This window comes from Phocoena sinus, chromosome 4 (assembly GCF_008692025.1).
Source record: "Phocoena sinus isolate mPhoSin1 chromosome 4, mPhoSin1.pri, whole genome shotgun sequence".
Lineage (NCBI taxonomy): Eukaryota > Metazoa > Chordata > Mammalia > Artiodactyla > Phocoenidae > Phocoena > Phocoena sinus.
Window position 1 is genome coordinate 35311438 of NC_045766.1, and position 27946 is coordinate 35339383.

Sequence of the window (27946 nt, forward strand, 5' to 3'; positions counted from 1 at the left end):
ATTGACAAGGGACAGAAAAAATGTCAGAGAGGGTCGGGAGAATGTCAGGGATGGATCAAGAAAGAATAGGAAATATTAAACACAATGGTGGCAGGGACAAGAAGAAGCAACTGGAAGCAAAACTTTCAATGGTGAAGAAGAGAGTCAGTGAGAAAGAACCAAAAGATAAGAAAGAGCTGTGGCCCAGGAAAAATGTAGGAGGTAGGCAGAAAGTTGATGAACACCTGACAGCTGTCTTAATGTCAGAAACATAGGACACTGGGAGAGTCATATATGACATCAGTAGTCAATGGAATGCAGGACCTATTTCAGCCACTATCGTCTACACAATTTTAAGCACGTAAGCAATGCCATATGACTCAGTCTGTCCTCATAGAAGCTTTTCCAGAGTAAGGATTCTACACTTTCTATAACATAGGCAAAGGATAGAAGTCCTAATGGAAAAGGATGATAAACTTAACTACATGTAAAAATATCTATATAAACCATAAACATAATTCAAAATTAGCAAAAGATTAGGACAAAACATTTGCAAAGAGACACAACAGAAAAAAGGATTAATATCCATGATCTAAAGGGTTCCTGCAAGTCAACAGGCAAAAGGATAAAAAGAGACAATTCACAGAAGAAATGACCAATAAATAGATAGAAGAAAATGCTTAACCTTACTCATGGTTAAAAGCTTAAAGTAAAAGGTGAAATGATATTTCACTTGATAAGCACACATTTTAATGTGAAGAAAGCTATTGTGGATGAAGTTGCAGGGCTAATAATAAGATTATAAATTAGGTAACATTATTTGAATCAATTTAGCAATATTTACCTACATTTAAAATAAACATGCATTTTGACCTTGCAATCATAGTACCAGGGCTTTATCCTGTACAAATACTGGCATAATAAAGCAAGAAATAGAGGTAATATGGCTGATCACTACCACCTTGTTCGTAATTGTCTAAAAACAAACTAGAAACCACCTAAATGTCGATGAGGCCTGATTAAATAAATTACGAGTTAATCATAAAATATTATGATGTCATTTAAAATAATACAATAGGTCTAAATTTGCCAAAAGAGAAAGCTGTCCAAGATACAGTATTAAGTGAATAAAAAGTTACAAAGCAATATTTAGAGCATGACAATTCTATTTGAGTTTTGTAACATACATAAATATATGTTATATAGTCTTGGAAATTTTCTGGAATTTGTGGAAAACGAATGGTACTTAAAGAGGAAGAGAAAAGGGTACTTCAATTCCTACCTTAAAGCCTTCTGTACTGCTACAGGATTTTCTTGTCTTTGCCGTAAGCCAGTACTGCTTTGAAAAAAATTTTTTTTAACGTATGGGAAGTGTTATATTTACTTTAAAATTGCATGCAGTTTGCAAGAGCAAGCAAAATAAAATATTGCCACTCCTTTACAATTCTGCCAACTGCAAACATGATGAAGCAAAAAAAAAAAAGTCCAAAGACCTGCATTCAAATCCTGGGTTCATTTCTGTCACATTGTCACCTGGCCTACCTAGCTGACTCTGAGCCAGTCACCTCACATGTTAAACACAATAATCATGGTAAAGATTCAATGAGATGAGGTATAATAAGTGTCATGCTCAATTCTCAGCACACATTGCACCTTCAACAAACACTAGTTTCTCTCCTTCCTAAATGACATCAGAGCTCAGAGAAACTAGCAGCTCAGGGTATTGTCAGAAGACTCTGAATCACTGAAAACTCTACGGCAGGACAATACAACTGCTTCCAAATACTGAAGGAACATTTGGTTTCTATACCACCCTATGCAATGTGGCCTAATCCTGGGGTATTGATTCCAGTCCACACACAGATGACTCCAAGTGTAGATCTCCAGCACCATTCTCCACCTTCAGTTTCAGGCGTCTACGTACAACTGCCGGATGACAGCGCTGGGATATCTAAGAATCTTAAACATCATATCAATCCTAAACCTGCTCCTGCCCCCAGCCTCCCCATCTCAGAAAATGGCTTCACCAACCCCTAAATCGTTTAAGCCCAAAACCAAGAAGTCATCATTGTTTCCTTTCTCCATCCTTCACAAAGTCTTGACTCTTCATCGAAAGCACAACCCAAATTCACCATTTCTCTCTGTCAGTATGGCAACCTGGTGATTCAAGCCCCACCATCATCTCTCTCCTAGATGTCTGAGCATTCCAGCTGACCTCTCTGCTAAAAGTTCTCCATGTCATGACCTCTCTGCCAAAAGTTCTCCAAAGTCCTCTCCTCATAAAAGTTCTCCATGTCATAGCTATTGTGGCATTTTTTTTCTTTTTCTTGTTTTTTTTTCTGTAGGTCCTTGTTGTTTATCCATTTTATATACAGTAGTATGTATCTGCTAATCACAAACTCCTAATTTATCCCTCCCCTAACCCCTTTTCCCTTTGGTAACCATAAGTTTGTTTTCTATGTCTGTGAGTGTGTTTCTGTTTTTTATATAAGTTCATTTGTATATGTTTTTTTCTTTTCAGCTGCATTGGGTCTTTGTTGCTGCGTGAGGGCTTTCTCTAGTTGTGGCGAGCGGGGGCTACTCTTTGTTGAGGTGTGCGGGCTTCTCACTGCAGGGGCTTCTCTTGTTGCAGAGCATGGGCTCTAGGCGCGCGGGCTTCAGTAGTTGTGGCACGCCAGCTCAGTAGTTGTGGCTCACGGGCTCTAGAGCACAGGCTCAGTAGCTGTGGCGCACGGGCTTAGTTGCTCCATGGCATGTGGGATCTTCCTGGACCAGGGATCGAACCCGTGTCCCCTGCACTGTCAGGCGGATTCTTAACCACTGCACTACCAGGGAAATCCCTGTATCATATTTTAGATTCCACAAATAAGTGATATCATATGGTATTTGTCTTTGTCTGACTTTCTTCACTTAGTATGATAATCTCTAGGTCCATGCACGTTGCTGCAAGTGGCATTATCTCATTCTTTTTTATGGCTGAGTAGTATTCCATTGTATATATGTACCACACCCTCTTTATCCATTCCTCTGTCGATACACATTTAGGTTGCTTCCATGTCTTGGCTATTGTGAATAGTGCTGCTGTGAACATTGAGGTGCATGTATCTTTTCAAATTAGAGTTTTCTCCAGATATAGGCCCAGGGGAGGGACTGCAGGATCATATATCTCTATTTTTAGCTTTTTAAGGAACCTCCATATCATTCTCCATAGGGTCTGCACCAATTTACATTCCCACCAACAGTATAGGAGAGTTCCCTTTTCTCCACTCTCTCTCTAGCATTTATTATTTGTAGACTTTTTAATGATGGCCATTCTGACCAATGTGAGGTGATACCTCGTAGTTTTGATTTGCATTTCTCTATTTAGGTCTTCTGCCCGTTTTGTGATTGGGTTGGGTTATTTTGTTGTTGTTGTTGTTGTTAATGTGATATTTTTTAAAGGTCAAGTAGACTTTTCAGAAAACTCCAACAGCCTCTCACAATAACTATAATCAATCCCAAACTCCTCGCTACAGGCCTACACAATCTCCCTCCAGCCTGTCTCTCTTACTCCTCTTCCTATGATCACTGGGCTCCACATGGTTCTCCAGTTCACTGTGACTCACTGTCCCTTCTCTCTCGAATGCTTTCCCTCCATATTTTTGCAAGACTGACTCCTTCTTGCAATTCAGGTTAGAATTAAGTAACACAGAGGAATAGGTCCTGATCACCCAAACTGGAGAGGCCTCCTGGTTGTCTATTATTAACAGCCATTTACTTTACTTTCTGTCATTTCCCACTAAAATGTTAGCTCCACGAAAATAGAAATGTTTTATTCACTCATGATTCCCTGTGCCTAGAACAGTGCCTGGCACACAGTGGTGATGCCACACGTTTTTGTTTATTGGATTAAAGATTTTGTGGTTCCTGATGAACAGATCTAAAAGAGATCCCCGACTGTTATCTGTCGCCATAAAAGAAAAGTATTTATGAATAAAAGCTGGGGATTGATTTGTATTTATCCCAGGAACAGTGATTTCTTTAGCATTTAAAACTAAGGTTAGAGTAAGAGTTAATATGGATGATGAGAAATGGTATCAGCTTAGTGGTAATCAATGTATCGTCATTTCTGCTAATAATGAATAATAGGACTGCCAGTGTTTTTATTAGACCTTTTAGAGTATAGTGGAGTCACCTAGCTGGCCGGAGGGCTCATCTAATCAAAATATTTTATTCTCCCAGAACTCCAAGTTAAGTATAAGTAAACTTCCTAAAGCTGTTCGTGAGCTATCCATGTGATTTCACTGTATTATGGATGAGGCAGCATTATTATAAGCCCTTTCAGTTATTCTGGTGACTCATCCGCTCATTTGGTATCTACCATCTATATTTGCTCTTTTCTGACTCCTGCACTTTAGTGAATCGCACAAAAGTAAGGCTCCAACATTACACCTGTATACTGTACATGACAAGAAAAGGAAAAAAGACTAGAAGACTTTATACCAAAATGCCAACTGTAGTCATTTCTGGATTACAGGGTTATGGATGATTTATAATTTTCTTCATTTTCTTCTGTGTTTTCCACTGTTTACAGTTAACAAGCAATATTTTAAAAATAACGTTTTTGTTTAAATATCTAATATGCTATTTGCCCATATAGAATAAGAACTGAAACAGATTTGAAAATTAAAAGACAAATACTAAAATGCCTTAATATGATGGAGAAAGTTTTTAGAACTTAAAATATTCTTTTTGAGTTACCACAAAAACTACTTCTAATCTTTAATTTTGAAGAGAAAAATATCTGCCTTATTCCTAAAAGTCATTTCTCTTAACCCTAAAATTTGATGCAAATTTATTATTAAAAATTTTACTGATCCATATTTAAGTCACATTTGCCTGACTTAGAGCCATAGCAAAGCATAAGACAGAAAACAATTCTGGTAATTTTGGTAAATTCAGAAAAGCATAGTAGTAGATCCAACAAACAAATCACAAGCCTTAAAAATGGGATGAGGCTTCCCTGGTGGCGCAGTGGTTGAGAGTCCGCCTGGCGATGCAGGGGACACGGGTTGGTGCCCCGGTCCGGGAAGATCCCACATGCCGCAGAGCGTCTGGGCCCGTGAGCCATGGCCGCTGAGCCTGCACGTCCGGAGCCTGTGCTCCGCAACAGGAGAGGCCGCAAGAGTGAGAGGCCCACGTACGGAAAAAAAAAAAAAAAAAATTTGATGGTGTACTTGCGCATAAGTGATTGTATAAGCCTCAGTATAATGCTAGGATCATTGCCAAATTCAAGCTATGCTATGTGTAAACATAATGCATGTACCAGGAGCAATAGGACTTCAGTTCAAAAGAAACCAGTGAGGCAGCAGCATAAGTCAACACCCAGGAGATGCACAAGCCTTCCCAGGAGGTCTGCTCACCCTGCCCTGGGTCACAACATTCATAGGGGATTCAACAAGCTATAGACCCTCATCCCATTATAGACCCTCATCCCATTAGGCTGCGTCCCTAAAGATCTATTCACAGGACAATTACGTCCCAGTCTGCATGCTCTTTTAAATTTTTGCAACTGACTCAGCACTGCAATTGCTAATAAGTGCTGTAATCAGAAATTCTTTTCCTCTAGCAGAACAAGAGCAATTCAAACATCGGAGTTTATCCTCACAATCCAGATCTGAAAGCGAAAAAAGCACCAACGAGGCCTATGTCTTCTTTAAATCTCAGAAAACATTTGCAGCGCTGTGAAAGCAGTGTGATTCTAATGACAGAAAACACTTTTGATGAATAATGCAAAAGCATCTGTCAGTATTTAGGAAACAATCACCACTACTGGCCATTTGAACAAGTCCATTCTAGGTGAACGAATAACCGGAAGGACTCTTCTTTGTTTTTAAGTATTCAATTCAGGAACATAAAAATAATCAACATGGTTCATTTAACTGGAATCATATTTCCAACCAATGTACCCTTCCTTCTGTTCTTGAAATGTGGGGATCCAAGGTTTAAGCCGTTCAAGCCAGCTTGACTCATCTAAAGCAGCTTTCAGTAGTTTCACAGTGACCATCAGCTCTGTCAGAGGGTGGATGTGGCTTCACAGGGTCATACCAGCAAATGATAATTACTGTGTTAAAAGAGCTATTCTCAGTGGCATAAGTATCCCAGCTACCAAAAAGCTACAAGTGGAAACCCTACAAAACCAGCTGATTTGTTGTTATAAAGTATCCTATTCCAACGCATTGCAAGCACTCACTACTCCCTGTATCTCTATCAAAACCAAAAAGTCAGATCTCCTTTAAATCAATTACCATGCTCTAGTCCAGAATTTAGAATTATTCAGGACAACTGAATCAAGTATCTATTACCTTCCACAGCCATCATCATATCCATGAACAAACCAGCTATAAAGCAGTACATCACTAGAGACAAAATATTTCCCAGTCCAAGCTGCAGTTTTTTGTTGTTGTTGTTGTTGGGGGTAGGAGTTTATTAATTATTTATTTTTGGTTGTGTTGGGTCTTCGTTTCTGTGCGAGGGCTTTCTCTAGTTGTGGCAAGCGGGGGCCACTCTTCATCGCGGTGTGCGGGCCTCTCACTATCGCCGCCTCTCTTGTTGCGGAGCACAGTCTCCAGATGTGCAGGCTCAGCAGTTGTGGCTCACGGGCATAGTTGCTCCGCAGCATGTGGGATCTTCCTAGACCAGGGCTTGAACCCGTGCCCCCTGCATTAGCAGGCAGATTCTCAACCACTGCGCCACAAGGGAAGCCCCAAGCTGCGGTTTTTTATAATACAATTTTCTGCCTTCCTCATCTGTATTCTGAGATGACTGGGCCTAAGTCAATTTAACTGTCTCTATATAGCCATGCCCATGTAAGCACTTTAAAATGCTTGATCACAGGAGATTGTTAAGGGCTCTGCTTAAAGGAAGATCTTACAAAAGGGGGGAAAAAAAATTCCCTGGTGCAGTTAATTTAAAATGAGAAAGACAGGGAAGGAGAAAGGGAGAAAGAGAGAGAGAGGAAGAAAGGAGGGAAAGGAAGAATTTCTTAAAGTTTCATCTGATTTATGGGAATCTTACTAGTAAACGAAAGAGGACAGCCTGCACATGACCTGTAATAGTAATATTATGAATGCTCATGGCATTCATATTAGGGAAGTAACCCCCATTTGAGTTTGTGATCTTAATAAAAAACTTGTTTCTAACTTGCCAGATTCCTAGGCTGACCTCCTTGCCCTACCCCTCTTAGACGACACATCAAAATTCTTTCCTGGAAAAAAAAAGTCACTTTCACTTCTACTGCTAACATTGCCAATGATGACAACAAGCTACCATAAAATATTTTTTATGACTCTGTTTCCCCTCAAGTGTGAAGAACTCCTAAGTACAATATCTCACTTTTTACGATGGTCAGTTTTACTGACAGGGCCAGAGGAGAGAAAGGGCAGAAGATGTGGTAGAACGTGAAGAACGCCACTCTTGAGAGTTGAGAGGGGTCTATAGCTCCCCTGGTGGAGGTATCAAGAGTTTCCTACTGTCAAGATGCCCACCTTCTCAAATGTGTCATAGTCCAAAAATGTAAATGTCCTAAGAGGCTACATATTTTAAATGTTATAATCTTCCTGTTTTACTTATAATGTCTGCCTCTCCCACTAGAAATAAGTTCCATGATGTTAAGAATTTTTATCTGGAAATGCAAATCAAAACTACAATGAGGTATCACTTCACACTGGTCAGAATGGCCATCATCAAAAAATCTACAAACAATAAATGCTGGAGAGGAAGTGGAGAAAAGGGAACCCTGTTACACTGTTGGTAGGGATGTAAATTGATACAGCCACTATGGAGAACAGTATGGAGGTTCCTTTAAAAACTAAAACTGGGCATATACTGCCACTCCTGGGCATATACTCGGAGAAAGCCATAATTCAAAACCATACATGCACCCCGATGTTCACTGCAGCACTATTTACAATAGCCAGGACACAGAAGCAACCTAAATGTCCATCAGGAGAGGAATGGATAATGAAGATGTGGTACATATATGCAATGGAATATTACTCAGCCACGAAAAGGAATGAAATTGTGCCATTTGCAGAGATGTGGACAGACCTAGAGACTGCCATACAGAGTGAAGTCAGAAAGAGAAAAACAAACATCATATAATATCACTTATATGTGGAATCTAGAAAAATGATACAGATGAATTTATATGCAAAGCAGAAATACAGACACAGATGTAGAGAACAAACATATGGATACCAAGGGGGGAAGGGGTGTGTGAGATGAATTGGGACATTGGGATTGACATATGTACACTACTATGTATAAAACAGATAACTAATGAGAACCTACTGTAGACCACAGGGAACTCTACTCAGTGCTCTGTGGTGACCTAAATGGGAAGGAAATCCAAAAAGGAGGGGATATATGTATACATATAGCTGATCCACTTTGCTGTATAGCAGAAACTAACACAACACTGTAAAGCAACTATACTCCAATAAAATTTTTAAAAAAGAAACATGAAAAGTCAAAAAAAAAGAATTTTTATCTATTTTATTAGTGCTTTATCCCCCACCCCATACCTGTCAGTAGACACTCTGTAACTAATTAATGAGTAAATCAAAGGATAAATTATAGCAAAGTCTCTATGCTGGTGCATTTCTGACTCAACCATTTTTTAACTTAAGGTAAACATACATTTAGGGGGTTATGGGTTGAAATCCGTGACTTCTCCGAATTCCTGTGAGCTGTCTAACCATATCAGTAATTAAGCCTTAAGCAGACCTATACCACTCTGCTGCTTACCACCCTGGGATGGCAAGAAAAGGTTCATTTCAATATAAAATTAACTGTTAAACTAATCTCACAAATCCTTCCGAAATGATCAAACTAATTTCTTGGAATCAAAACAGCTCAGAGGAAACAGGACATTCATGACCAGAAGAGGGATGCAAGGAGGCTGGCCATCTCCCCTCCATTGAAAAAACACGCACTGTGTTGTGCTAGGATGGTGCAACTGTGCTGTAAGCAGAGGAAAAACAGTGCTCATTTGCACCACCTACTGATGACTGGCGAATAGGAATAAGCACTGTCCAGGGTAGCAATGAAAAAGATAGCTTTTCTCCCAAACCACGAGGACTTTTCTGTTTTCCCATAAGGCTCGCAGTGGTGAGAGGGGCTGAAATGTTGGGGCAGCTGGTCACCAGGACCAACAGTGGGCAGTGGGGTGTTACTGAGCACTGGCAAGGAAATGAGGACTAAATGAAGGCTAAAAGGATCCACCCTATGTGGTCCAGAGCTAGGCTCATTGTCTACAATGCAGAGCTGAGGTGTGGCTCTGGGCTACAGAAAGAAGGCTCAAGAAAATGACTTCCAGTAGCCTTCAGAACTGCTGCTTAATTAAGGGCCCAGGAGGTATGAGAAAGTAGACCCAGCTCCTCTAGCAAAAACTGACCCAAACTTCATGCCAGAGAAAGAAAGATTACAGAAAGAGAGGGAGGGGGGCATTTCCCTAGTGGTCCAGTGGGTAAGACTCTGAGCTCCCAATGCAGGGGGCCCAGGTTTGATCCCTGGCTGGGGAACGAGATCCAGTGTGCATGCCACAACTAAGAGTCTGCATGCCACAGCTAAGAAGTCTACATGCCGCAACTAAGAAAAGATCCCGTGTGCCACAACTAAGACCCAACACAGCCTAAATAAATAAATATTTTTTTAAAATAAAATTTTTTTAAAAAGAGAGGGAGGGGTAGGAGCAGGGAGAGGTGCTCAAGGACCAACTATGCCAGTAACATTGAATCTCTCTAAATGACAGAGTGGAGCACTGGATATCCGGGTGAGTCTTAAACTATTCTGTGTACTTGTCCATGCAGCTGAAATATTCCACGTGGAGAGAGTGTAGTTCAATGGTAAAGAGCACGGACTGTGGAATGTGTGGGCCTTGGGCAAATTACCTAACTTGCCTGGAATCACTTCGTTCATTGTAATAGTGCATGATAATGGTATCTGTTCTGCGGATTTGTTGTGAGGATTAAATGAATAAGTGCCTAGAATAATACCTGCCACATAATGTCAGACTCTTACATGCCATTTATTTCATAATTTTAAAAATTAAAATCTCCCAGCTCTATTGCCACTCCTCAAACACTCCAACTCCCAAAATGCCTGGTAATGGTGCTTTTTACACCACAAGGTGTTTCTCAAGCTGTGCAGCTTCTATCTTCCTCCATCTGAGCATTTCAGTAAACTTTAAAGGATAAGAGCAGAGTGCCTGGTGCCGGGAGAGAATGTGCAACCCTTCAGTCAGACCTTCCAGCAGTTACTGATAATCCAAATCCTATAGCCTGCTCTGAGAGTACCATGTACACTGTGTGCTTTCCTTCACACTCCGAACAAAAGATGAAGACTTGATTTTAACCTATCCCACTCCAAAGATTAGAAATGCCTTGTATCTGAAAATAAAAACATCAGCTGTGACGAATCTTGTTTTTATGACATATACTAGTGTTGAAACGTATGGCTTGCAGAGCAAATCCTACAGAGATCTATTTAGCTGTTGGAGGCTTTTTGCCTGCAACTCTAGGAGCTTCCACGTGATGAAAAAACAGGCCGAGGGGTAGAGCACTACTTGGAAAACTGATTTTTAAACATCAATCAATTTTTGCTTTTCCTTAAAAGTTAACTCATTATTAAAATATACTCATTGAAGTTAGGATTCTCCTTGTGAAAATCTTACTATTTTTTTTGCAAGGATGGGAATTTCTCATAGTGTTGTTTTAAAAATATCAGCTAACGTTGCATTTAGTACATAATTTCAAAAATAAAATGATCAGAAAAATTTATAGAAAAGAAACATATATGCAGTCAACTACTCCTAAATTACTCTGTGTAGATGCTTTGGGCTGCAAGCAACAGAAAGACCAACTATTACAAATTGCTTAAATAATAAAGAGGATTTTTTCAATCCCACATAGTAAGTTTGAAAGGTAAAAACATGGTTAGTTCATTTAGCAGTTCAGTAATTCATTATAAAATCCAAGTTTCTTCCTAAACTGATACGTTACACCAAACGTATAATAGCATCTCCAGGCATCATGTCTTCCTACCATAACACTATGTCATTTTTAATAGGAAAGAAAACTTTCTCCAAAGTGCCCTGATTTTCTTCACATCTAATTGGCTGGAATTGTGTCATGTGTCCCCGCCTACAACCAATTATTCAGAGGAAACTGGAATAACCAATCTGATCAACATTCACCCAGACTGGGCAGATGCTCAGATTTCCCTTGAATAGGACTGATTAACCTGACTGAGCTTCTGTCAGAAAAAAGGAAGCTGTTTTAGGCAACAATATTAATATAACAAATTTAAGTCAAGATACAATTCTCAGAAATTTCTCAAATAGGAACATCTAGGCATGATGTAACTTTTTCAACTTCAGCTATATAATTACATTCAATGTCTCAAAACTAACCCCAGGACCCATGCTGGATGTGATGGGTCCAAAATGAGGTAAGTGCAGAAACTGAAAGAATATAATACTTTTATAACACTGAACAGATTAATTTTATATGTTAAATCTACTAAAATTTGGAGCTTGTCTTTTTTATATCTTGGTTTTTATTTTTGGTAATTTATTTTTATAGTATTCCACAAAATTATCAGCCCATGATGGCCTGAAAATTGAAAAAAAAATAGAAGCCTCAAAGATAGCCTCATCCACCAGAGGGCAGACAGCAGAAGCAAGAAGAACTACAATCCTGCAGCCTGTGGAACAAAAACCACATGCACAGAAAGACAGACAAGATGAAAAGGCAGAGGGCTATGCGCCAGAGGAAGGAACAAGATAAAACCACAGAAAAACAACTAAATGAAGTGGAGAAAGGCAACCTTCCAGAAAAAGAATTCAGAATAATGATAGTGAAGATGATCCAGGACATCAGAAAAAGAATGGAGGCAAAAATCGAAAAGATGCAAGAAATGTTTAACAAAGACCTAGTAGAATTAAAGAAACAGAGATGAACAACACAATAACTGAAATGAAAACTACAATAGAAGGAATCAATAGCAGAATAACTGAGGCAGAAGAATGGATAAGTGACTTGGAAGACAGAACTGTGGAATTCACTGTTGCAGAACAGAATAAAGAACAAAGAATGAAAAGCAATAAAGACAGCCTAAGAGACCTCTGGGACAATATTAAATGCAACAACATTCGCATTATAGGGTTCCCAGAAGGAGGAGAGAGAGAGAAAGGACCAGAAAAAATATATGAAGAGATTATAGTCAAAAACTTCCCTAACATGGGAAAGGAAATAGCCACCCAAGTCCAGGAAGCACAGAGAGTCCCAGGCAGGATAAACCCAAAGAGAAACATGCCAAGAAGCATAGTAATCAAATTGGCAAAAATTAAAGAAAAATTATTGAAAGTAGCAAGGGAAAAATGACAAAAAACATACAAGGCAACTCCCATAAGGTTAACAGCTGATTTCTCAGCAGAAACTCTACAAGCCAGAAGGGAGTGGCATGATATACTTAAAGTGATGAAAGGGAAGAGCCCACAACCAAGATTACTCTCCCCAGCAAGGATCTCATTCAGATTCGATGGAGAAATCAAAAGCTTTACAGACAAGGAAAAGCTAAGAGAATTCAGCACCACCAAACCAGCTCTACAACAAATGCTAAAGGAACTTCTCTAAGTGGGAAACACAAGAAAGAAAAGGACCAGAAAAAATAAACCCAAAACAATTAAGAAAATGGTCATAGGAACATACATATCGATAATTACCTTAAACGTGAATGGATTAAATGCTCCAACCAAAAGACACAGGCTTGCTGAATGGACACAAAAATAAGACCCATCTATATGCTGTCTACAAGAGACCCACTTCACACCTAGCGACACATACAGACTGAAAGTGAGGGTAGGAAAAAGATATTCCACGCAAATGGAAATCAAAAGAAAGCTGGAGTAGCTATACTCATATGAGATAAAATAGACTTTAAAATAAAGAATGTTACAAGAGACAAGGAAGGACACTACATAATGATCAAAGGATCAATCCAAGAAGAAGATATAACAATTATAAATATATATGCACCCAACATAGGAACACCTCAATACATAGGGCAACTGCTAACAGTTATAAAAGAGGAAATCGACAGGAACACAATAATAGTGGGGGACTTTAACACCTCACTTACACCAATGGACAGAGCATCCAAACAGAAAATTAAAGAAGCACAGGGCTTCCCTGGTGGCGCAGTGGTTGAGAGTCCACCTGCCAATGCAGGGGACACGGGTTCGTGCCCCGGTCCAGGAAGATCCCACATGCCACGGAGCAGCTGGGCCCGTGAGCCATGGTCACTGAGCCTGCGCATCCAGAGCCTGTGCTCCACAAAGGGAGAGGCCACAACAGTGAGGCCTCCGTATCACAAAAATAAATAAATAAGGAAACACAAGCTTTAAATGACACAATATACCAGATAGATTTAATTGATATTTATAGGACATTCCATCCAAAACCAGCAGATTACACTTTCTTCTCAAGTGCACATGGAACATTCTCCAGGAGAGATCACATCTTGGGTCACAAATCAAGCCTCAGTAAATTTAAGAAAACTGAAATCATATTAAGCATCTTTTCTGACCACAACACTATGAGATTAAAAATGAATAACAGGAAAAAAAACGTAAAAAACAGAAACACATGGAGGCTAAACACTAAGTTACTAAATAACCAAGAGATCACTTAAGAAATCAAAGAGGAAATCAAAAAATACCTACAGACAAATGACAATGAAAACATGATGGTCCAAAACCTATGGGAGGCAGCAAAAGCAGTTCTAAGAGGGAAGTTTATAGCTATACCTCAAGAAAGAAGAAAAATCTCAAGTAAACAATCTAACCTTACACCTAAAGGAATAGAGAAAGAAGAACAAACAAAACCCCAAGTTAGCCGAAGGAAAGAAATCATAAAGATCAGAGCAGAAATAAATGAAATAGAAACAAAGCAAACAAAAGCAAAGATCAATAAAACTAAAAGGCTTCTTTAAGAAGATAAACAAAATTGATAAACCATTAGCCAGACTCATCAAGAAACAAGGGAGAGGACTCAACTAAATAAAGTAAGAAATGAAAAAGGAGAAGTTACAAGAGACACCTCAGAAATATAAAGCATCCTAAGAGACTACTAAAAGCGACTCTATGCCAATAAAATGGACAACCTGGAAGATATGGACAAATTCTTAGAAAGGTATAACCTTCCAAGCCTGAACCAGGAAGAAATAGAAAATATGAACAAACCAATCACAAGTAATGAAATTGAAACTGTGATTAAAAATCTTCCAACAAACAAAAGTCCAGGGCCAGATGGCTTCACAGGTGAATTCTAACAAACATTTAGAGAAGAGCTAACACCCATCCTTCTCAAACTCTTCCAAAAAATTGCAGAGGAAGGAACATTCCTAAACTCATTCTAGGAGGCCACCATCACCCTGATACCAAAACCAGACAAAGATACTACAAAAAAAGAAAATTACACACGAATATCGCTCATGAATATAGATGCAAAAATCCTCAACAAAATACTAGCAAACAGAATCCAACAGCACATTAAAAGGATGATACACCATGATGAAGTGGGATTTATCGCAGGGATGCAAGGACTCTTCAATATAAGCAGATCAATCAATGTGATACACCATCTTAACAAATTGAAGAATAAAAACCATATGATCATCTCAATAGATGCAGAAAAAGCTTTTGACAAAATGCAACACCCATTTATGATTAAAACTCTACAGAAAGTGGGCATAGAGGGAACCTACCTCAACATAATAAAGGCCACATATGACAAACCCACAGCCAACATCATTCTCAATGGTGAAAAACTGAAACCATTTCCCCTAAGATCAGGAATGAGACAAGGATGTCCACTCTCACCAGTATTATTCAATACAGTTTTGGAAGTCCTAGCCATGGCAATCAGAAAAAAAAAAGAAATAAAAGGAATACAAATTCGGAAAAGAAGAAGTAAAGCTGTCACTGTTTGCAGATAACATGATATTATACATAGAGAATCCTAAAAATGCTAACAGAAAACTACTAGAGCTAATCAATGAATGTGGTAAAGTTGCAGGATACAAAATTAATGCACAGAAATCTCTTGCATTCCTATACACTAATGATGAAAAATCTGAAGGAGAAATTAAGGAAACACTCCCATTTACGACTGTAACCAAAAGAATAAAATACCTAGGAATAAACCTACCTAGGGAAACAAAAGACCTGTATGCAGAAAACTATAACACACTGATGAAAGAAATTAAAGATGATACCAACAGATGGAGAGATATACCATGTTCTTGGATTGGAAGAATCAATATTGTAAAAGTGACTATACTACCCAAAGCAATCTACAGATTCATTGCAATCCCTATCAAATTACCAATGGCATTTTTTACAGAACTAGAACAAATTATTGTAAAATTTGTATGGAGACACAAAAGACCCCGAATAGCCAAAGCAGTCTAGAGGGAAAAAAATGGAGCTGGAGCAATCAGGCTCCCTGACTTCAGGCTCTACTACAAAGCTACAGTAATCAAGACAATATGGTACTGGCACAAAAACAGAAACATAGATCAATGGAACAAGATACAAAGCCCAGAGATAAACCCACGCACCTATGGTCAACTAATCTATGACAAAGGAGGCAAAGGTATACAATGGAGAAAAGACAGCCTCTTCAATAAGTGGTGCTGGGAAAACTGGACAGCTACATGTAAAAGAATGAAATTAGAACACTCCCTAACACCATACACAAAAATAAACTCAAAATGGATTAGAGACCTAAATGTAAGACCAGACACTATAAAACTCTTAGAGGAAAACAGAGAAAGAACACTCTTTGACATAAATCACAAAAAAGCAAAGACAAAAGCAAGATTTTTTTTTTTTTTTTTTTTGCGGTAAGTGGGCCTCTCACTGTGTGGCCTCTCCCGTTGTGGAGCACAGGCTCCGGACGCGCAGGCTCAACGGCCATGGCTCACAGGCCTAGCCGCTCCGCAGCATGTGGGATCTACCCAGACTGGGGCACGAACCCGTGTCCCCTGCATTGGCAGGCAGACTCTCAACCACTGTGCCACCAGGGAAGCCTGCAAGATCTTTTTTGATCCACCTCCTAGAGTAATGGAAATAAAAATAAACAAATGGGACTGAATGAAACTTAAAAGCTTTTGCACAGCAAAGGAAACCATAAACAATATGAAAAGACAATCCTCAGAATGGGAGAAAATATTTGCAAACGAATCAATGGACAAAGGATTAATCTCCAAAATATATAAACAGCTCATGCAGCTCAATATTAAAGAAACAACCCAATCCAAAAATGGGCAGAAGACCTAAATGGACATTTCTCCAAAGAAGACATACAGATGGCCAAGAAGCACATGAAAAGCTGCTCAACATCACTAATTATTAGAGAAATGCAAATCAAAACTACAATGAGGTATCACCTCACACCAGTTAGAATGAGCATCATCAGAAAATCTACAAACAACAAATGCTGGAGAGGGTGTGGAGAAAAGGGAACCCTCTTGCACTGTTGGTGGGAATGTAAATTGATACCACTATGGAGAACAGTATGGAGGGCCCTTAAAAAACTAAAAATAGAATTACCATATGATCCAGCAATCCCACTACTGGGCATATACCCAGAGAAAACCATAATTCAAAAAGAGTCATGTACCAAAATGTTCATTGCAGCACTATTTACAATAGCCAGGTCATGGAAGCAACCTAAATGCCCATCGACAGATGAATGCATAAATAGGTTGTGGTACATATATACAATGGAATATTACTCAGACATAAAAAGGAACGAAATTGAGTCATTTGTTGAGACGTGGATGGATGTAGAGACTGTCATACAGAGTAAGTCAGAAAGAGAAAAACAAATATTGTATATTAACGCATGTATGTGGAACCTAGAAAAATGGTACAGATGAACTGTTTGTAGGGCAGAAGTTGAGAACCAGATGTAGAGAACAAAAGTATGGACACCAAGGGGGGAAAACTGCAGTGGGGTGGGGATGGTGGTGTGCTGAATTGAGTGATTGGGATTGACATGTATACATGATGTGTATAAAATTGATGACTAATAAGAACCTGCAGTATAAAAAAACAAACAAACAAACAAAAACAACTAATACTAAACTTTCTTTGGGTTATTTGTATGGAAATATGTTAATATAAATATTTCAGACATTACATGAAATTTCTAAAAATCTTATATGTTCTGGTATAATGTTATGTCATAATTCTAGTTATTACTTTAAAATTTATATCTCAGAAATAACTAAATTTCCTTGTCAATTGCATTATTATGAACTATCATCAAATCTTTAACCATGGTCATTTTTAAGTCTTTTATCATTTACAGACCGTTCTGGGTGTACTCTGATGCTTTTGCAAATATGTTCCTATAAAAGGGTTTCATTGGGCTTCCCTGGTGGCTCAGCGGTTGGGAGTCCACCTGCCGATTCAGGGGACACGGGTTCGTGCCCTGGTCCGGGAAGATCCCACATGCCGCAGAGCGGCTGGGCCCGTGAGCCATGGCCGCTGAGGCTGTGCGTCCGGAGCCTGTGCTCCGCAACGGGAGAGGTCACAGCAGTGAGAGGCCCGCATACGGCAAAAAAAAAAAAAAAAAAGGGTTTCATCTTCAAGGAATTCGTGGAAAAGACTCTGACAAGTACAGGTTTCTGGTAACTGACTATACTGCTGAACCGAATGAATAAGCATTTTCAGAACTCTAATGGAAAACTGATGAATTCATAAAAGTGCTAACAAAAGATCAAGATGAAAAAAAATTAATTACATGGGACTGAGTGAACTGATGAGGATGATTATAATTTGGGGGACTTTCTGTTTGAATAAAAAAAAAAATCCCACAAGGACTCAGAGGCAAAAAATATACAAATCAATTTTCACTGCAAAGTAAAGGAGCTGTTACAGTGGAGGATTCCTGGACTGAATGTCAATATTATGACATAGTATGAGTGTGTTTCATGTTTGGTAATTGCAATCATTGTTGCTTTTGTTGTGGTCATCCGTTTACAATAGTTGGTGTCAGTTTATTTATCTCTTGTAAAAATAAAATACAGTCTGTGTGTGTGAAAAAAAAACACAAAAAAACAAAATAGTCATTCAACAGAGATCGATTACCCCATGCAATGCATCTAACTTTAGTTTAAATGCTATACATAGAACAACTTAAATTTTACCTTTAATTGTCATTTAAAAATCTCAGCTTTTTCCTCCCAACCTGATTAAGGTCTAGGACTTTGAGACCTAAATTTGTGGTCTGAACATTGTAAAATATATTTGAATGTAAAAATTGTATTAAAAAATAAAACTGGCTAGGACTATTGAGCCCTAGGTCAGAGGTCCATTACTCGGTTGGCTAGTCAGTTCCAGAAGAAACTAGACCTTTAACTTTGGCCAGCCCCTGGACACATCAAGTAAAAAGGGAGTAGAAGAGAGCTGTGTATGCATTTGAGCAGGCCACTAATACTAGAAAAACCTGTTAGGTTCCCTCCTAACACAAGATGAGAAAAGTCCTTAGGATAAGCAAAATGCCATTGTTGGTAAGGACTGGTTTCAAAGTTCACATCCCTTTTTCCTTCAAATGAGAAAATCACCTACATTCAATTAGCACCTGAGCTTGTCTGCTATGGAAAATGTGTTTTGTAAACAGTCCCACACCTTATCATATTTATTTTCTCAGACAGAAATCATACTAATTAATTCTTACACCTCTCCATAAAGGACAGGACAGACCTGTAGTTAATACTGAAGATTAGGAGATTACCTTTGCCATAATTAGTGTACATCAAGAGCACATTTTTATAACCAAAGAACCTTTTCACCTACTTGAGTATGTTTATTCAGTAGATTTAAAGTAAACTTTCAAATCACCAACTGCAGAGAAAACATTCCATTTCAAAATGTATTCAAATTGGGCTCTTGTATGGTGTTTTTACGAAATTATTAACATATCATCTTCTTATGAAAAGCTCTCTGACATCCCTGAGAGCACTAACCAGGGCATAAAGGAAGCAAGGTGCTCAACAGTTAAGAATTCTACACTGATTCTCAGACAGAAACTTGAGAGCAAGGATCATCCTGAGCTTTAGCACATCTACTGATAGCATTTATTAGTGGGTTACACTTTCTTCTCCTTATTTATTTCCTATTGGTTATCCTGGCACAGCTCTCCAAGTGATTTTTTTAAGGTATTCAATTTTAAGAATGCAAGTTCAAGTACACTCCCTCCCTTACTGCAGGAGAAGGTAATTTCAAATATTCAACAAATAGGTTTACCAACAGTCTTTTTGTAAGGGTTCCCTACTTTTCATCCACTATCATTCTAAGAAATATTCCCATGAAATAATCCCTTCAACAGTTCCCATATTAAACCTTAAAATTACAATGCCATACCTTCAACCACACACAAGTCCTCCCACAAGTACCAGTTCCCACAAAGAGCTAAATTTAAGCCTGATAGGAGAGACAAAACTCCACTCCTCTTAGACTCTGGGACCTACACTTTGGACATGAATAGCTGACTTTGCCATCAAAGCCCATCCTGCTTTTCTCCAAGTAGCCAGCTGTGACTTCATTTTGGGCTTTAGGCTATGATTTTTCTCTTTGCATGTAAATGTTTATTTGTGAAGTCTTGAACTTTGAGCTACCTGCAACTCTAGAAATGATTTGTGCAAATTGCCATGTTCATAATCATAAAGGCTCCAGCTTCCCAGATTATAAAAAATCTCTTGTTATTTAATTAATCTCAAACTCATAATGTCCTGTAACATTGCTATTGGAAAATTTCTGTTTTTCCAACATGCCTATTCTCTTACACATAACTAGAATGAGTAAATTTTCTGAATAAATCAGAGGCATCTGTACAGGCAAATGATTAAAGAGTTTGACTGCCTGCCACAATATTGGAACAAGATCTGGGAGAAAATATTACTGAATAAAGGATTATAAACTTGGACATGCAAGTAAATGCAGCTTAAATATATACCATTAGTTTCCTCAAAAAAATAGACTTTAGACATGCTTATATTCCATGCATCTCTGTATTACAGCACTTTAAATAATCTAGGTAATGAATAAATATTTATTAAAATGAATACATCTTAAAAACCACAAGATATACCACCTGGTTGAAAAGGCAAATTTTTGGTGGCATTAGGCTCCCCCATAAATAAACCACACATAAGGCAATCACAGTCCTTGATACCAAAGACAAAAGCCCAAGCGTATTTGAAGATGTCTGAGGATAACTGGGGGAGGGGACTCAAAGGTGGAATATCTAAAAGAGTTCCGTGTGTTTTCACCTGGGAGCCTTTTGAAGAGTCCCACCCAGCAAATGGCTGCCTCTTTTCACAACCACTACTATCCAGGTGAACATCTCCCAGGCTCAGTGCACCAATGAGCCCATCTTACTCTCGTCCATTAGATTCACTTCCCCAAGAACTTGTAGTAGGGCCTGAGAAATTAGTTTCCATCTCTGCTGATCACTTGCAGGAAAGATCTAAACCAGGAGTTGTGAGATGGCCATTTCCTAGCATGCCAAAGCAGAGAAAAGCAGTCTACAAAAAAAGAGAATGAGGCAGGTAGTAGGGAGAGCCATGGAGATCAGAGGTGGGCATCCAGGACTGCCTATGCTCCTAGTTCCAGTCTCCTGTGAAGCCTGGCCATCAGTGTGGTTCCTTGAGTTGACTCAATATCCAAGATGTCTGCAGAGTAAAACGGTGGGGTAGAATAAGAGAAAGGATGCAATGATAGTCTGGGCTTCCTTTGAGGGCTCTGGGAGCCACTGAAGGGCTTTAAACAGAGTGACCCATATTTGGGAATCATCTTTACAAGTACCACCCTGACTGAGAATGGGCTCAAATGGAGCAAGATTGTAGTGAGGAGGTTTCGTGGTAATTTAACAGCCTATGGTCCCAGGGAAGTATCTGTTGCTAATGTTTAATGCTGCCTGCTGGCATAATTTAAACAGATGGTCTATTTCTCTTCAAAGGAGCATGTTTTATGTAAGATCTCTAAACATTACACAAAGCTCATTCTTTGTCACCCCAGCACAATGAATTATTAGATTGTTAGTCTAAACCTTCATGAGTATGTAATTAAATCATTAGCATTAGAGATTAAGTCACTAGAGAGTTTCCATTGTTTAATAACACTGTAGTTTGGAATCGCCCAGGGAGAATATCACTCTACTGCTTTTAGCATATGGTCTCTAACATTTTTTCCTCAGTGTTGTCATTCCTTTCTTTCCTAAGCCTCTCAAAGTAAATTTCAACACATGAATTCATACAGTATTACTGGTAGCAGATACTTTTGCTAATTTCACAGAATCTTTCTAAATCCCTTAAGATTGGGTGCTTTTCTAAACATAATTGATTTTTAAGTTGGCTAAGGAGAGGGAGAGCACAAGTTGGGTATTGAAATGGGGACCAACTTCGCATTCTACAACTACTCAAGATCTACAGCAGATGCAGCTCTTGGAACACATTTTAAAAACTGATTTTCATTCTAAAAAATAAACCACAAAAACAAATACTTTTAAAGATTATTTCACTGGCACTGACATTTATCTTTTTTTAAATTAAAAATGTTGAGAATTTAAGTCAATATTTTCTATAAGCTGTCTTTATAGATTTTTTTTTTTTTTTTAAAGTTAAATGGTCAGGAACGTTATACTGACTTGTATTTCTATCTGTATAATAAGCCCAAATTTTCCCTAACTATGCTTGATCCATTTTGCAGTCAAAATTTGGGCCATCAAAACTCAAGTTTAGGGCACCTGAATCCTGCTAGTAGAAAATTCAACTAAACCTCCCAAAAAAACCTGTTTTATTCTGGCAGAGACGTTATCAAACACTATCAGCCAAAAATCATTATAAAACCACTAATTCAAAGACTCACCGGCTACTGAAGGGTGGCATATTAAAAAAATGGGTCAAGTGTAACTTTTTCCAGTTCTAAGAATAGTGAAAACATTAATGCAATAATAAAAAAGAAGAGCTAAACTTTATCAAGCACTTAATGTGTACCCACAACGCACTATTCACAGTGCTTGGCATGCTTCCGATCATTTAATAATCAAAATAACCCTATGAGTAGTACTATCATTATCCCTATATTACAGCAGAGGATACCGAGGCATAAATAAACTAAGTAATTTCCCCAAGGTCACGCAACCAAGAAGTGGTAGAATAGGATTCGAGCATCCACACTGAACTACTTTCCAAGACCCACATATTACCACTGCATTCTTTAGTATAATGAAAGCAGAAAGAAAAAATTCAGGGTAAATTGCAGACTCTTCCATGATGCTTCTACCATCACTTTCATTGAAAGAAGCCTAAGGGACTCCACTCTGCAGTAGTTTCTATAGCCAATTTTAAATAAGAAATTTTAAAAAGACAAATGTATAAACAAGTGGCATCCTCAAGACCTTATATATTAAAATTACATTTAGTAGAACAGTCCTATGGCACCCAGAGGTGAAGTGCATTTCCCAAGTAAGGATCTTCCCAAAGCCAGGAGGTCAACAGAAGGTCACAGTTCTTTTGGGGACATGACCGAGGCTCTTCAAGGAGTACCCATACACTTAACTCTATCATGCATACCAGTGACAATCACACAGCAAACAGCCAAAATGTCAAAGAAATCAACCAAGTATGATCAGCTATTTGGATTTTCCCCATTAGTATTATTGTTCCCTTTAGAAATAACAAGTGTTCCTTTATCAATGGTCTATATTCACATGGAAACAGATACCCAAAAAAATTTTTTTTTAATGCATGAGAATACCCTTCCACTAACTTAAGATTTTTCTATAGTTTGTGTAGTGGAGGTTGGGGGAACCTGCACTGACCAAATTTTAACTAACTAAGTTGAATTTAGCTCACCAAATTTTGTTTTATGGGACTATGGTTTAAGAATCACTGATCCAAAGCCCTTCTTATCCTTTGTGATTAATCTATTTATTCTAAATAACTGTCTGCCATGCTAACTAGTAGAAAATTTTGCCTTTTCCCTCATCTCTTCTAGACATTAAATTTATGTTTGGGCTTTTTAAATAAGCAGGGAATTAGCACTAAATGTAGAACTAAGACCAAACATTCCTATTTTCTGGTTCAGGGAGATAAGGCTTTAGGCAAACAAGCAAAAAAAAAAAAAAAAAAAGCCATGATAATTAGCTAACCCAATTACCAAATATAGAACAGAATGCACAAGTACCCTCTGTCCATTATGGATGACGTCAAGCACTTGAATGAACAACGGCAGAAAATTCGCCTGAAAAGCTGCTCATATACAGGAACTTTATCTACAGTATTTGAATTTCTGTGGGCATATTAGGAAAACAAATTCTCCTGGTAAAATGGTTCGCAAACATTGGGGCCCTAGAAATCATCTCATTCATAAAAATAAACATTTTAGCTTTATTTTGTTAGGTATTTTCCTAAAAATAATAACCTTTGTGATCAAAAACACACATTTGCAAATTGTTTGTTACTGAAAACAAATCAATGTACACAAGAAGCAAAAGAGCATGAGTTGTTTTTTTTTATTTAACCTCAGGCAGATGCTGCCCATTACTTATTCAGGCATGCTTTGGCCTTGTGCCTAGCTTAAAAATATTTCCCAGCCTCCTTTGCACATATGGGATACCAAGTCATGTTACTAATTTCTGGCCAATGTGATGTAAGTGCAAGTTCATGAGTGGATTTCTATGAAAAGTATTCTAAAAGGGGACTAATTCAGTTAACGGGTGCCCTTTTGTTATTGATCCTTCCTGCTATCTGAATGTAGATTATGATGGCTGGTACTGCAGCAATCATCTTCTAATTACAAGGCTTCCTTGAACAAGGGACCAAGAGCTTTCCCTTTTCCCTTCTCTCTCCCCCTTCTTCTCCCTTGTATCACACAGCATAATAATTACAAAAGTCCTAACACTGTAGGGAAGACAGAAGAAACCTGAAACCTGGAAGGGCACAGAGTTGCCACAACAGTCCTGCACTGCCTATCCTCAAGGTTTTTACATGTAGAAAAATGAATTCTTGTTTCAGGCACTGTTATTTAGATTTCATGTTATATACCTGGCTTTAATCCCAAAACAATACCTGTGGGAGCCAGCCTCCAAGAGAGCTCACCCTGCCAGAGAGTCAAGGTATCTGACTATACCCAATACCTTTGTAGAGTCTCCTCCCACATTGAATCAGACAGCCTATAGCATACGGCAAAAGGGACCTGTGATTTCCAAAGCTAGGTCATAAAGGGCCTTGCAGCTTCCAAGCTGGTTTCATGGATCATTCCACTCTGGGGTTAATGTCACAACATCATAAGGAAATTCAAGCAGCCCTGTGGAGATGCCCACATGAAGAGAAACTGAGGTCTCCCACCAGCAACCACTTGAGAAGCACACGAGGAAGCCATCTTGAAAGAGGATCCTCCCTCCCCAGTCAAACCTTCAGATGACTGCAGTCTCATCCGATATCTGACTGTATTCTCACAAGACACCCCAAGCCAGAACCAGACATTCCTGAATTCCAGACTCAAAGAAACTATGAAAGGTAATAAGTGATTATCCATTTGGGGGTAATCTGTTACTGGCGATGGATAATATAATGTGTGTCTGTTGGCATTAATCCTCCAGAATGCCCTGGTATTATAATGTAGCACCCATGAAATTAACCTTGAACTGCTCAAAATTATTTCATTAGTTATACTCAGTATTCACAGGGGATTGGTTTCAGGACCTCTGGTGGATACCAAATCCATGGATGCTTAAGTCCCTTATATAAAGTGGTGTAGCACAGTCAGCTCTCCATACCTGCAGGTTCCACATCTGCAGATTCAACCAACCCTGAATCAAACTCCATTGGTACAGAGGTCCGAGTGTATTCTGCATTATCATTTTATTAGACCCGCCAACATGATGCCCTGTAGCACATAAGCTCTATGAGATTAAGGATCATGTCTGGTTTTGTTCATCATTGTATTCCCCAATATATGCAACAGAACTTGGTACGTTCAGTAAGCATTTGTTGAATAAATAAATGTATGGCTGAAGAATGAAGGAATAGTGGCAGTCAGGTAATAAGGTTAGTTAGTTGTGTGATTTTTATTTTCTTCTCTCTTTGTTGGCTAGTCCTGCCTGACCAGTGGCATGTTGTACAATACATGAAAGAGCCTGCCCAGTCCTTGATTGTTATCAGGCCCAGAAAAGAAAATTAACTTGAGATCACATCCTGAATTGGCTTCCATTCCATTTTGTTTTGAATTCCAAATAAAAAACAGAGCGACTGGGATGAAGGGTCAGTGATGTTAACAGACAGGTATAATCACAGAGGTAGCACCTTGTAGCAGAGAAGGTGACAAACACAAAGCTATGGGAAGATGAAGGGATGTGAAGGGTGGGGTTACATGGTCCCACTCTCCAGAGTCACAGCCCTAGTCACTCTCTGTGATCTCTGGGACCCAGAGCTATTTAATCCCCAATTTAAGAAGCACTTGAGTTGAATTCAACAAGTCTAAAACTACTCCAAAAAGTATAACTCCAAAAAGTATACCATAAAAGAAATAATTTTTTGAAGGAGAAAGAAAACAATTCCCAAGAAAGGAAATTCAAATCTTGATTTTATGCTAAATCATATTTTTTTATTCTTATTTTAGTCCTCCAATTACTATCTCTAGATCAGAAGAAAGGAAAATACAGTCATCTCTCAGTGGATACCAAAATCTGCAGTTGCTCAAGTCCCATAGTTGGCCAACTCTCTGTATCCGTGGTTCTGTATCCACAGAAACAACCAACCAATCAACCAACTACATGTAGTACTATAGTATTTATTGAAAAAAATATGCATACAAGTCAACTCATACAGTTCAAACCCATACTGTTCAATGGTCAACTGTATTCACTTCCTAATACTCCCCTCTTCTGCTGTTAGGACAGGTTGCTCTTTTATTTATTTATTTTTAATTTATTTATTTAATTTATTTATTTTTGGCTGCATTGGGTCTTCGTTGCTGCGCGTGGGCTTTCTCTTGTTGCAGCAAGCGGGGGCTACTCTTCATTGCAACGCATGGGCTTCTCATTGCGGTGGCTTCTCTTGTTGAGGAGCACGGGCTCTAGGCACACAGGCTCAGTCGTTGTGGCTCGTGGGCTCTAGAGCACAGGCTCAGTAGTTGTGGCACATGAGCTTAGTTCCTCCGTGGCATGTGGGATCTTCCCAGACCAAGGCTCGAACCCGTGTCCCCTGTACTGGCAGGCGGATTCTTAACCACTGCACCACCAGGGAAGCCCAGGTTGCTCTTTCAAATATCAAACCCAAGCCAGTAGAGTGGTAGCAACATCCTGCCAGGGAACTCCTATAAAATTTTCTGTCTAAATAGAGATTGACAAAATAATTTTTGTCAAATTTGATAAGGCAAAAATTCCTTTTTCACTTATTCTCAGCAAGGTACATCTATGTCAACAGTATACAGCCCTAGACTCTAAAGGAAAGTGATAAAATAAGAATTTTTTTATTGACATAGCACTTCATAATTTTCAAAGGCCTCCTCCTACATTATCTTACCTATTTCCCACAGCAACACTATGAGGCATAATGAGAAGCAAATATTGAGATTTCTTCCCTAAAGCCCAAAACCCATATGTCCAAATGCTCCTAGACCTCTCCATCCAGATATCCCAGTACCCCAGACCACTTCCAACTCAACAAGTATAAAATCAAACTCTCCATCTACCCCACTGTTTTAAGGGTATCTGGAGTTTGTTTTAAAATTCCAGTATGTTTGGTAGGACACATAGATACAGAAATGACTGTCATGTAGGAACAAGTTGTGTACACTCTCAGCTCCCTACAAACAGGAGGCACTGCAGTGCGGGGCAGGGGGCACAGAGGGAAGACCAGGGTCAGTCAAGGCAGAGGGGGGGTTGGGGTGGGGCGAGGGTGAAATGAGGGCAAGAGCCTTTCCTGTGGCTTCCACAGGAAGGACCAGGTGAGGCCAGGTGAATGAGCTGAGGATTCACTAGTTTAAATAATTTTAGCAGGCTGTGGGACTTAGGGGCTATCTCTAGTTAGCTGGTACCCAGGTGTTGGGTGATTAGGGCAGGTGAATAGTGACCTGGGTATAAGAGACTGATAAATGAGGCGGTTGGGGTGACAACTCTGGATTGCTTGGTTTGAATATATAAACAGTATGCTCACAGGTGAGTTTTTAGCTCCAGGAATTAGCTAACCCCGGGAGGGTCAGTCCCCCAGGGTCAGTAAGATCCCAGATGTGAAGCATCAGAGTACAGAAAATAAAAAAAGAAACGGTTAATACACCTACCTACACATCGTTCCCCATCCGGTTTCAGTCTCATGAATGGGTGGCATCACCAACCTCCCATGGGCCCAAGCCAGACACCTTGTTACTACTGACTCTTCCACTCTCCTACACCACACATCTTCCCTTCTGTCTCCTGGATATCTCCCCTCAGACCCCACCCTGCTCAGTCCTTCATCTCTAACCTTGGCTATCGCACCACACCTTTGGAATGCAATCCTGGAAAAGCTAGCCAGTGTCATGTCCTAGCTCACCCACCCCCCTCCTCAGTACTGACAATAGTGACCTTTCAATGTGCAGCTCTAATCACTTAACTCCCATACTCAAATCCTTTGAAGACTTTTATCTTTATAAAAAGTACGTGAAATTGTATCCTCAACTCCTTAATAAGAATCCCCCAAAATCCTTGAGTAAAACTAGCCCTTTTGTCCTGACACTGCCCTAAATGACCCAGAGAGTGAGGTCACCACAATTTGGAGAACACAGGACTAAGCAGAGAATCTAAATCAAGGTCTTTCTGGAGCAGCCTCCTAACCAGCCAGCCTCATTTCCCACACAGCCTGCCTCCTG

The 27946-nt window shown here is 39.1% G+C and overlaps 1 protein-coding gene across 1 annotated transcript in view; it reads right to left on the reverse strand.

The window, feature by feature from the left end:
- PLCH1 (phospholipase C eta 1) overlaps positions 1–27946 on the reverse strand; it is a 237967-nt gene that overhangs the window by 123701 nt on the left and 86320 nt on the right. The window lies entirely within an intron of this gene.